At 47.7% G+C, this 13216-nt stretch overlaps 1 long non-coding RNA gene across 1 annotated transcript; it reads right to left on the bottom strand.

The window, feature by feature from the left end:
* Positions 1-1915: 1915 nt before the first annotated feature.
* Positions 1916-12921, bottom strand: LOC135375167 (uncharacterized). Its single transcript, XR_010417178.1, has 3 exons — positions 12850-12921; positions 3532-3612; positions 1916-1975 (listed from the first exon to the last, which is right to left on the bottom strand). It is a non-coding gene; the product is annotated as an uncharacterized LOC135375167 (long non-coding RNA).
* Positions 12922-13216: the final 295 nt, after the last annotated feature.

Here is a 13216-nt window from a genome sequence, read left to right as displayed (position 1 = left end):
TCTTATTTTTTAAGGGCTTTTTTCCTCTCTTTATAATTCACTGGCTTGCACTGTGGCATTGAGGAGTGCTCAGTCACCCTCCCAGGTGTATATCGCTCGCTGAGTGACCCCTGGTTTGCCAATCCCGAACGATGCACAGCTACCCAGGGCCGACGAGCCGCAAACACGGCGAAACACGTGTCCTCTGGTGCTGTCGCATCGTTCCATGAGTATCTGTTTTTCTACGTGCAGCCACAGAAGCCATCTTAACTGTAAGTTTGAATTTCAAACACATCTAGCGTCATTTTTCTTATTTTTTAATGGCTTTTTTCCTCTCTTTATAATTCACTGGCTTGCACTGTGGCATTGAGGAGTGCTGTGTCACCCTCCCAGGTGTATATCGCTCGCTGAGTGACCCCTGGTTTGCCAATCCCGAACGATGCACAGCTACCCAGGGCCGACGAGCCGCAAACACGGCGAAACACGTGTCCTCTGGTGCTGTCGCATCGTTCCATGAGTATCTGTTTTTCTACGTGCAGCCACAGAAGCCATCCTAACTGTAAGTTTCAATTTCAAACACATCTAGCGTCATTTTTCTTATTTTTTAATGGCTTTTTTCCTCTCTTTATATATATATATATATATATATATATATATACATATATCGCATTTCATGGAGCCCGTCTCCACGGACTGCGCTGACAGAAGTGGTGTTGTTGACGTCACGCCACAGAAGTTTGAGGTGTTCGAGGTCGACCTTTACCTTCTAGGAGTAGATTAGTGGCTCTATCTGTGCATACTAAGTGCCAAGTTCTACTTTTGTTTTAGTGCTGTCGCTAAAAGCTTCTCGAAAAATACGGGATCTTCTGGATAGCTGATGTTTTCTTTTTTTATTACTTTGACTCTCAAGACGCATTTGTCGTATTTTCCATTGGCAGAGTAAGATCGGTGGTCAGAAAAACGGTTTACACGGAGGTCTGAGCCTTTGCATTCTTTAGACTCATGGCTCGGCTCGCCGCACTGTGCGCAACAGGCAGAGCCACGAGACGTATCATGCAGAATGCCCGGACTTGTTGCGTCGAAAACAACAAAACGATTTCGGCATATACAGTCGAACACCTACCGAGAGGTCGCCTACTTTGAGTTTTCCTGTAAGTGTGGGCCTCTGAGATGTCAGTACTCCATTCCGTGTAGCAACGTATTCCTCATTTTTACGTATATTAATCTTACGTGAGTCCACGAGATCCTGATCCTTTAGGCCCATATCAAGATCTCCTCAGACGGCAGATCAATCAGCTCTGAAACTGGGATGACGCTTCTGCAAGTGTTCAGTACCGTGTGCAATAAATCTGAAATGCCTTTCCCATCATTTCATGTGCGTTCAGGATACGTCTGCGGACTTTTTGTTTGCTCATTTTAAAAGGAAGTCTCCAGATCTTATGCGTTGGATTTCAACGATATTTATTAGACCGATGCCACGACTTTTTTGGTGAAAAAAAAAGAAGTCTCTCGATACAGTCCGTAATGGGGTCGGGGCGCTTTGCCCCGATATCGCAGGAAATAAAAAAAGTTTATCCACGCAGATGTGCTCCTACCCGTGACCCGCACTTCACACCGAGAGATGTGGGAAAGGCTCGGAAGTTTAGCAACCCATCGGCAAGGAATGGACCGATGTCCTGACCGCCACTGTTCAAGGCTCCTATCCTTCGTCCTGCCTCTCCTGAGCGAGGTACTCACTTGGGACAGGGAACTGGGGTTCGCGGTTACGCCATCTCAACAAATAGCTGCATGTACAGATGCCCCCTGCTGGGCAGTCTTGCACAGAAGTGCATTAGAAAGCGCGGTACCGAAGTTAACTGACTGCATGTGGAGAACATCTTTGCAAGTTCATCGTGTCGTCCGCGCAAGGGATAGCCGTTTGCTCTACTTGGGACTTACCATGACGGCGCAGGGAAGTGACACGATCTTGCGTCGGCACAGATAGTGTGTCTACCTTCTGCAACCTAAACATTATGCATGTTTGGCGTACGCTATCGGCTCTGGCGAAAAAAAACTCCCCAATGGACATTGTAAAACAAGCTTATCTAGATGTGGGTCGTACCAACTGGATGAACAACCTGTGTCGGAACCCGATCTGATACCCAAAGCGCATGTGTGCGGTCTCAGTGCCTATTATGATTCCAAGCAAGCACACGTGAAATGAATTCGTTTTTGTTGGTCTTGATGAACGTTGTATTTGACCTCGAGTGTAGAAATAAGTGAACGTTTCTACTTTCCAACGCGCGACACCAACTGCTAGTGGCAAAAAGGCAGCCAGGAAATCAGTAAAAGTGGGCGGGACAAAGACAAGTGGACGCGCCATGCGCACCTCACCGTAGCAGATACTTTATTTGTGTTGCTTGTGCTTACCGTCCTCTTGGTGGTTTATCCAGAATTACAAGCATATAGGGGTGTTTCAAAAATTGGGGAAATAGCAAAGTCCCCATCATGGGAGTGCACAATCAAAGAATTAGAGGCGATTACGCCAAAGGTTTGGAAGGGGTGGGAGAGGTCTGGATAAATCACTAGTTCCGAATTTTAATACTTCATGATCCGAAACGGTCACTTTGCGGTAACAGTGATTAATTGGGAATAGCACACCTACTGGGAATAGCTTCATCAGGGGCCTCATTATTCCTTCAGAGGGACTATTCAAGGGCTGTAAAGAAACGCAGGGTTAACCGTATCAAAAGATTTCTTTTCTGGCTCATGTCTCTCATCCAGTGTCACTGCCCCCCCCCCTTTCCCACTCAACCATGTTCAGTTCCCTGTCACTCAGATCACCATAGCGGGCATCCCGGAGGGGACACATGTTGGAGAAGGTATCTTCCGGGATTGAAATGCTTCCAGTCGTTCGAACACTTCTCTGGTACGTTTTTGTCTTTCTGTGCGGGAAGGAAGACTCTGCGGCCCTACTTTATGAGTCCGCGATAGATAAGAACGCATAAGCGCGGACGCGCGACCGCAATTGGGCGGAGTCAACGCGCTCATTTTCTTGTTGTTTTGGTTTCGTCACTGGTCCTCCTATCCCATATCAGAGCCAGTGAAATCTTGCTGACCACCTGAAGAGAAAATCTGACCCGGGGCTTTGAGTTGTTGATAACGCTGCCTCCTGTCGACTTCCTCAGTCATTGTACATTTTGAAGTTTTTTTTTCATTAGTTACCCACTTGACACAGCAGTACTCGAGCAGATTAACACCGACACTGAGAAGTCATGCAGCGAACGTCTCCCTTTCAACTGTAGAGTGCACGCTGCATGACGAACGTCTTTCTTTGGACAGCACGAGTAGTGGTTAGTTGCCATCCGATGCAGCAAGGATAGGAAATGGAGGAATAAAAATAAAAGAAGAACAAGCTCTGCATGCCAGAACACCTAGATAATTCCCTCTCTATGCCAGCAACAACACCATATAACCATATCTATATCTATAACACCATATCTATAACACCATCCTCTATGCCAGCAACAATATATGTACTTCTCAGAGCTGTGTGACATGAATTATGTTTACCTGGCTATGTGTGCGCTGTTCGCTGTGCACAACAGCTCTGCATGGCTGTGTTCTTGATAGTTCGTCGCCCATCTTGACCTCCTGCAATAGAATATATCTTTACAGTGTGGTTGTTATACTGCGATATTTGTGAGGGTTAGTATTCCAGATAATTGTTTACATTAAACAAACTAATCTCATTAAATGGAAAGCACCGTTCACACATGTAGTACACTGGATTGAAAATGCTTTTGTGATGATCGTGCTTCCTTGAACTTATTTATTATATGTTTATTTATTTGATTATACTACAAAGTTCCGGGGCACAGGTAGGGGGGGGGTGCAATAACAGTGAGTAGGAATTGTCAAAAAGGCGAAGTACTACATTTTTTTGAAGGAGTATAGAGATATGAGGCATGGAATGCATCATAGCTACCGTCTGCCAGTCCAAGAAAGGAACTCCATGATATTCTCTTTTTTTCCCCCTTTTTGTTGAGCTCAACGTTCACGGTGGGAGATTGCTCCTGTTGTGTTTGGTGCATGGAAATATGAAGTATATGTAACACTTGACATGTGAGTAGGCACTTTTGGCTAAGCGGGCAGCAAGGGTCTCGGGAAAAGTTGCAAAATTTATCTTGACTTCCACAGCGCTGGAGACAACGCGTTATAATAAGAGGGACGAGATAGCACGCCTGTAGGCGTTCTATACCGTCTCTACTATTCTGACCTTGTACCACCATGTCCTGTGCAGTAGCAAAGTCGATATAAATATGTACCAACTTCCCTGCTACGCCCTCTCGTCCAAAGTCTATCGTTTATGTTCTGTTCAATATGCTGCATATATACATAAGGGAAAAAAATAGCCGGAGCTTTTCGGCTGCACGTATAGCATATGTTGGTATCTCAAACGTCGCCATGCCAGTACTGGACAGCTGTTTCGGCCTTGTTGGGCCTCCTCCAGGAGGTCCAACAGCTGTCCAGTACTAGCATGGCGACGTTCGAGTTAAGCAAGGTCAAAGAGGCCGATATCAGACGGCTACGAAGTTGAATAAAAATGACGTCGCCCTTTTTATTATTCAATCTACCTTTAGCTCCGATGGAGGCAGGGAACAACCGGAGTCTTACCTCATTTACAAATTCCAATCAATCATTAACGAAAATCCCGATGTACTTTCAACAGTAAGGAATCCGGTCGCCTAGATAGGATATACTTTCGTTTTTTTTTTTCGTTTCTTTTTCCTCGTTTTTTTTTTCTTTTCAGCTACGGCCTCAGTACAGCTCACCCTGAGCGGGCTCCCCAAGACAAATGACATCACTTCATGACTTTCAGTTTGGCACTGATGACGTCCGTCGAATGATGGACGAAACGTCTGAGTAAACTTTGTTATTTTGTTATGTTAAGTCGGACAAACTACCTCTAGTTCTCTACTTTTTTGTCTAGTTATGTTGTCTCCCGGCTTTTGGAGTATTTGCTCTTGCTCTTGGGCTGCTCTTTTGCTCTTGGGCTGCACGTATAGCATATGTTTGAACAAACATATACTTACAAACACGTGCTATACGTGCAGCCAAAGAGCTCCGGCTGTTTTTTTTTTTTCGTAGTATACTTCACTGGCTTTGCACTGGGCTTTTAGTGGTGACTTTGCTCACACTAACGGGAGGAATCATGTGTTTCGCGACCTGCTGACGCCATTCGCTCAAACGTTGCCTGCCTGCGTACTGCTGATGAGGCCCAAGAAGGCCGAAACAGCTGTCCAGTACTGGCATGGCGACTTTTGGCTTACAAACAATTTATTTAATGAGTAATTTAACACATAGATTATAATATGCCATGAAACGCTTAAAAGAACGGTCGACGTTTCGACAGTGGCACTGTCTTCGTCAGGACAAAAGAAGTACAGTGCTGGACAAAAATTAACGGGACGCGCGAGCGGTGTATTTTCTCTAGGCAGAGGCACCCCAGCGGCGAGCGAAAGCGGGCGAGTTCACTCGTTCAGAGGGATGGAAGAGCGCGCTTGTGGCGACCCATCGTGGTAGTGGTAACTTTGCTTTTGAAATACACATGGTAGTGATCGGATGAATGGAACGGCATCAACATTTATCACAAGGGACGTTTCCACAAAAAGGGCAGATGTTTTTCAAGAAAGCAACATGCTCCTATACGGACCTCGATTAGTCTTATTCTGTTTGTCGTACCTGGTCCCTCAAGTATGCACGATCCAAATCACACACGTGTATTTGGTTTCAGGAACTTGCTCAGATGACTTTTGCAGCCCCATCTCTATATGTCTCAGTACTCTCAATACCAGTCGGTAGTGGTAACTCCGATGAAAATTGTGAAAAAGCAGCACCACTGCAGCAGAGGCACAATATAACAAAGATTCTGCTTCTCTGCTGCATTTGTAAAAATGCAACCCAGAGAAGTCGTAGGCGATAAAACCCAGTGCAAAGGACACCAAACGATGGTACACACACGAAGCGCTGTGTTTCAGTGCTTGGTGTGTGTGACGTCTTCTCGTGTCACCCCGCACTGGGGTTTTATCGCCTTTAATATGTACCACCAAACAGCACGGGTTTTATCGCTTTCTAAGTTGTATGTAATGCGAAAACCACAGCTCTGAATTATGTAAGCTCGCGGCTTATTTCCGGATTGCCGCTCAGTACCGTAACAGGCACGCGGCACTTGCGGCAATCGCGTCAATTCAGTGGTGGGAAGGCGTCGCCCCCCCCCCCCCCCCCAGTGTTTGGTCAGGGGGGCGCCTGACACCCCTGCCCCCACCTTCAGACGCCTATGCCCATAATCGTCTCCGTTCTGCGTCCTTTGGTGCGGGGAAAAGGGAAAGTTTCCTGCCATCCTCCAAGCGTTTGCCGGGGTACCCAGTCTTGCAGCCCAATGCGACGCAATGCGTGTCCGTCTTCTTTTTCTTCTCCCTCAGGGCTCACCAGTCGTTTCTTTCACAAGTGCACATGTTGAAGGAAGGCGCTTGAAATACGTAGGCAACAGAACGGAAGCACAGAAGTGTCACACCGACCAGGCGCCCACGGTATTTCCCACTCCAGCGGCTCGGGTTGTCAACAGCAGCGCCACACACGGTCGCCCGCTTTTTTTTTTTTTTTTTTGCTCAGCTGCCGTTGGGTAGTGGGCCGGCCCTCTTCCCACTGTGTTACCTTTCTAGAACACTGTAATCGCGGGAAGGGAGTCTCTCCGCTATCGTAGAGATAACGAGGTGCTAAGACGAAATAAGACGACAACGGGCTGTAGTGGCCTAGCTCTTTTCATCTAATTTTTATTCAGCAAAAGCAGAAGTAAAGAGCGTGTACCCTTGAGAACAAACAAAAAGAGAAATGGGCATACGATACCCTTTTAACGTGTCCTTAACCTTCGTTCGTGTCGTTCTTTGTTCTGTTTGTTGGCTAGGAGCGTGCTATGTGGTGAAGTTCATTTTTAACATGTCTATTTTCTGATGAGTTTGATTTTTTCTTCTGATTTTCTGAATGATAGATTACTCTGTTGTTTTGATTAGGAATATCTTCTTTGTAGTGGTATAGATTTTATTTCCTCTTGTGTTCGTGTCCCATAGTCTTCCAGGGTCTCTGCTGTTCACAGTTAATTACATACAACTATCAGAACTTCACGCTATTGCACTGATGGTTCTCACGTATAGGAATATTAGACTTTTTATAACACAACTTATAATTTTGTTTATAATCATATTGACTAGGAATATCTTCTTTGATTAAATGTGGTGATCGTTTCTCGTTTTGATATGGTGTAGCTATTATTTCCCTACATGTTGGATGATTTGTTCTATATTAATGTTATTTGTTGATTCGAATTACTGCCTTATGTCTGCGCTATTCACTTCAATAGAAATTGATTAATTAAATTTGTGTCATATTGGAATATTAAACTTAGCTTCCATATTGTGCTCGAAATTACTTACATCTATCAGGTTATCACATCTCAGACTTTTTATAATAAAACTTGTAATTTTGATTGTAATTGTATTGATTAAGATCTTAAGATTGTATCTTCTTTGATTAAATGTGCTATTCCTTCTGATTCATTGAAAACGTGTGTGATTACAGTTAATAAAAAATATTGTGTTTGATCTGTGATACGTATCCAGTGTTATTGCGTCATGCCAGTAATAAGTATATTCTTTGTTATGTGTATTGTGTTTTTTCTGCTTCAGGTTTTTTGGCTGGGTTTTTCCCATTCCCACAGAGTCACAGCATAATTCCTTGCACTATTGATTTTACAATTGGCAACTTGATTGACATTATTAAATACATTTTCACTTGTACTTTTTGTGTATGACCCTTCTTTGCATGTCTCTGCATGTAAACCGCTCACCTGTTGTACCGGAAAAAATTAGTGAAGTCGGCCTAGGATGAAAAATACGCTACGATGAGCGCACGCGCAGCCCTCCCCCGCCGATAAGCGCGCGGACAACCCTCCGCACACGCGCCGCGCGGGGAAAAATACGCGCAGGGCTCAGGGCAGGGTCCAGGGGTCCAGGTTGTAGTTTCGCCCCCATGTTGTTTCTCAACCACTACATACTACTTACGTAAACGCCAGGAATGCCAATAGGCAGTCCCAGTTGGTGTGGTCAGCGGAGAAGTAGAACCACAGCAAATCGGCTAGCGTGTGGTGGAAGCGCTCATTGAGGCTGTTTGTCTGCGGAAGGTAGCCCGAGGATGGCGCGTGTATCACTGAACAGGCAGAGATGATGTCTTGGATAGCTTCACGAGAAATGGGCGGCCGCGGTCGTTCACCACGTAACCAGGGACACCATGACAGTGTGAAATAGTGTTGGTGGAGAAATCAGCTATTTCCTCAGAGTGGGAAGCGGGGCCATCTCGACGTAACGAGTTAAATGGCAGCGTTAGAGGGCCGAATAGATCAATGCCGACTCGCTGAAAGGGAGCTTCAGGAGCAGCAAGGGGTGGAGCAGACCCGTATGTAGGGGAGGGGAAGGGATCCGTTGCTGGCAGGGTCGGCACGCGGTGACGTACTTCAAGATCGATCGGTATAACCGCGGCCACAGATATCTATGCCGAACCCGTTCACGTGTCTTGAAGAATCCAAGATGTCCCGACGTCGGATCGTCGTGCAGGGCATCAACAACTTGGAACCGGTAGGGGTCAGGCACAGGGAGGAGGAAAGGTTGACCCGTAGAGGAATAATTACGCTTCTACAGGAGGCCATCGAATAAGGCGCACTGCCCGACTTTGGGTTGGAATTTCTTGTTAGTGAAGGCTCTGTGCCATACAGCTGACGTATAAACGTGGAGTAATACGGATCCCGGATTTGAGATAAGCGGAGCGAAGCCGGGTCGACGGAACTCAGGGGACATATCATAAGTAGCGGAGTAGGATCTGGAGGTAGAGGGCACCGAGGAAGTGCATCAGTATGAGTATGTTACCTCCTACATTTGTATTTGACGACGAAGTCGTATTCTTGCAAGCGGAGAGCCCAACCACCCAGACGGCCACAGGGGTCTTTCAGGATCCAGAGCCAGCAGAACGCATGGTTATCCGTGATGATTGTGAAGGGTCTGCCATAGAGGTATGAGACGCCGAAGGACGACGCTCTGCGAGAACTGTACCGATACTATATCCACTAGCGTCAGTACGAATCTCGGCAACCAACGGGGGATCGAAGTGCGAAAGGACGGGCGCCGAAGGCAAAGCAATCTTCATGCTGTCGAAAGCCGTTTCACACTGAGGAGTCCAGACAAAGGGAGTGTCACGGCGTAGAAACTTGGTGAGTGGTGCATCAAGGTCGCAGAACTTTCGAATGAAACGGCGAAAGTAAGAACAAAGCCCCAAGAAGCTTCGCAGTTCTTTGATGTTCGTTGGAACTAGGAAGTCCAAAACCGCGAGGTATTTGTCTGCGTCTGCAGATATGCCTTCTCGTGAAACTTGGTGGCCAAGGACTGTTATGTTCCGAAAGCCAAAAGGATTTTTTTTTTTCGATTCATCTGGAGACCGGCGGTTGCAATGTAGTCGTGCACTGAAGAAATGCGTGAGATGCGGTCTTCGAGGGTAGAAGCACATATGGTAATATTGTCCCAGTAATAACACAGGCATATGTGCCAGCGTAGTCCACGCAAAACAGTGTCCATGATTCGTTCAAACTAGGAACTAGGCGGGAGCGTTGCACAAACCGAAGGCCATCACAAGAAACTCATGGAGGCCGTCCGGCGTGGCAAGGCGGTTGCCTTAACATCGTCTTCAGACGTGCGGATTAGCCAATATCCGGACCGCAGGTCGAGTGAAAAGAAGTAGATTGCCTCGTGAAAGCAGTTCATGATGTCATCGATGCGGGCATAGGGTACACGTCCCGCCTTGTTACCTTGTTGACTCTTCGGTAGTCAGCGCAAAAGCTTACACTGCCATCTTTCTTTGGACCAAAACAACCGGAGACGCCCAGGGACTGTTGAAGGGTCACATAATATTTCGTGACCGAATCTTCTGTACCTCTTTCTCAATGACATCCCGTTCAGCTGTCAGAACACGGAACGGTCGTTGTCTCAGTAGGTGGGGTCGTTCCAGTGTCTGTGCGGTGCTTCACGTGCGTGGCTGATTCAGGAGGAAAATCACCCAAAATCAAAAAAAAAAAAAAGGAAGCGTAACGGAAGAGAATGTTCAGTAGCTTCATCCCATGCTCCTGAGGCAAGGAGACAACGGTCTTTGCTTCAAGTGTGGCGATATCAGCTGCTGAGATTGGCTCGTTCTCGAAGATGCCTGTATCTACCTTCACATTGGCAAGAGCAACGCGGACGGCGTCACCGCTTCACAAGCCACCAAAACGAAGCCAGCGCGTAGCAAGGCGGTTTCCTTTGTCAGGGAGAGAGGTAAACAGCCGTCTTCCACACAACAAAGGCTATAAGACGCAACCCCAAATTTCTTGTCAAGACAGGGACTTTCGTGCGTGATGATGACTTCAGCGAGCCATGACGACGGGATCAACAGTACGTGAATGATGCAAGTTGTCCGCCGGGGTAGGACAACGTCTTCACGAAGAGAAACTTGATGACCAGGAGGGGGCGAGTCGTCAACATGATACGTTGAGAAAGGAGACAATGAAATGTTTTCCTGCGCGCAAATTATGACGGCTGAGATCGCACTCAAAAAGTCCCAGCCAATAATCATGTCACCACAGCAGGAAGCAAAGACCAAAAAATCGACGGGGTAGCAATCGCCTTCGAGCTGTATGCGAGCTGTACAACGAGCGATGGGCAAAATTGGATCCCCAGTAGTACATGTCATTAACGGTCCAGAATAGGGGGCCATCACTTTGCGCCGGCGCCGAGCCATTTCCAAAGTGATCACGGATGAAGCAGGACCAGTGTCTATCAGAGCCTGTACAGATATCCCACCGAGAACAACATCCACGACATTGTGGGGAGAACACGGAGGAGATTGTGGCTCTTGGAACAGTGAGTCCGCCCTCCTCCTCGGACCGCAACTAGCGGTTTTCCGGCGCTGAAGGCGTCCCCTGACGAAGTGCGGAACGTGCAGGGGACCGGCCAAGGAAGGTGAGACTGAACGGTTTCGCTGAGGGGGCGGATAACATGGTGGGTCGCCGGAAAAGTTCGCTCTGGAGCCGACGTAGTCACTGCGGTCCAACAGCATGTCACCCGCTGTTGTACGTGCACGAGAGTCGTAAGCAAAGAATGTATGTTGAGTTTTGATGCCCCGCTGGTGTCTCCGACAAAATCGGGCAGTATGGCCGCCTATGTGTCTGTGCATGCGTGTTTCAGGGCGCCGCCATTGCGGCCGGTAACAGACAGGTGGTGGTGACGGTAGGGAAGTAAAGAGAGAAGTTATAGGCTCTATATGGTGCAGTGAGACCGCCTGCGACGGAGTCCAGCCGGATGACTAGCGCAGTTCATCAGCGTAGGACGGACGAAGTGTCGTAGTGCAGTTCGGTCTCAGCGCAGCGCCACCTCGCCTCGGATCAAAGGCTGCAGGCAGTAAGACTCAGATTGCGCAGGTGGTGGACAGACGCAGGTGAGTTGGTCGCAGCACTACGTAAGTCAACTCCTCGCGAATCAGTTGACGAACAAGCATTCGGAGTGCTCCCACGTCCGGAAGGCTCGAGGTACCAGGCACGGAAGGTTGGGCAGCGCGAAATGACGCGCTACGCAGGCCGCGCGAGCTCCGTTCCTCTTGAAGCGATCTGCACGCCTCGATCACACTGGCGGCGGTGGAAGGTTCCTCCAGAATAATGTACTGGAAGGCCTTTTCAGCGATGCTTTTGGTTATATGGTTGATCATCTCGAGCTCAGGCATGACAAGATCTGCACGAGTACAAACAGCCAGGGCGTCCTCGATATACGTACGCTGTGTAACATTCATCGTGTTGTTGGTAACGTACCGAAAGGCCCGGAGCAGCGTCCATCTTCCTAACCGCCGCGGTGACAAACAATTCGCGAACACTACTGTAAAAGATAGCCCAGGTCTCGAACTTCGCTTCGTGATTTTCTAACCAAATGCTCGTGACGTCGGTGAGGCAGAGTACGATATTATTCAGTTTAGCAGAATCGTCCCATCTGTTGCGTGAGCTCACGCGGTCGGAGGACGCGAGCCAGTCTTCAATATCTTGGTTTCCAGTCCCCAAGAAAACCGGAGGATCACGCTGGCTCCGGCAGCCTGAGTACGAGCCTCCGAGAACGAAGGTGCGTCATGAACAAATGCGAGAATGGGAGACGGAGATATGGACGAAGGAGCTGCTAGTAGAAACTCGGGACTCTAGATGCGAAACGAACCTCCACCAAACTGTTAAGAAGGATTCGGACGGGCAGAAACCGTGTTTATTCGGCATCGCACAGCACAGCCAAAGAGTCCGCACACCAAGCAAATCAAACAGTTCAGCCTGATGATGACGATTACGAGCTACCTTGAGAAGACCGTCTGGTTTGCCCCTCAAAAGAGATTTATGTATTTCTCTAAAATGTAGGTCCCTCACGCAAGCTGCACAAGTGGAGCACAATTGATGAATACGGAACATCCTGAGCGGTAGTCTGAGGATTAACGTCAGTAAATGGTGATGTTGCAAGGATACTAATCTCGCAGAGGCAATCTAACATTGCGGAACTCTCTGTATGGTAAACAATTGTGGTAAATTCTGAAACCTTCCAGCTTACTGCAGTTTTCCGCCTGTAATTTAAAATTCTCGGCTCTGCCTGAGAGTTTTACTTCCGCGCTCTTCTTGGTGTTCCTAGAGGTGCTATTTATATACTTTCTTGTAATGGGCGGGTAATTACATCGTCTCCTATTTCACGAGCAACATACACGTGGGTAAATGTACGTCATATAGATAATACTCACATCTATCAGTTGTCTGTTCACAACAGTACTTTGGTGCGAGGATGTGGGTTCGTCGTCCACGTCGATCTCCTGAAATAAAAATGCGATTCTTACTTGACGGTGTCTGTACCGCGACATTTGTGAAGGGCATTGTACCAGATAGCCCTCAGCACAAAACGAGGCTAATCCTAAGCCACTGTCCTTCTATCCTCCTGGTCGTACAGCTTGGTCGAAAGTTTGCTGTAGGGCCCGCCTCTCGCGCGAGGTGGCACGCATTTCGATTACGGTGTGGCGCTCGCAGACGTTGGTGCGTGTGGCTCAGATCGACATATAGGTCATTCCATGCCGAACGCACTAGTCATTGCGCTCAACGTTCCCAGATGTTTTT

Source organism: Ornithodoros turicata, chromosome 1 (genome assembly GCF_037126465.1).
Source record: "Ornithodoros turicata isolate Travis chromosome 1, ASM3712646v1, whole genome shotgun sequence".
NCBI lineage: Eukaryota > Metazoa > Arthropoda > Arachnida > Ixodida > Argasidae > Ornithodoros > Ornithodoros turicata.
This window is presented reverse-complemented; position numbering and strand designations above follow the sequence as displayed.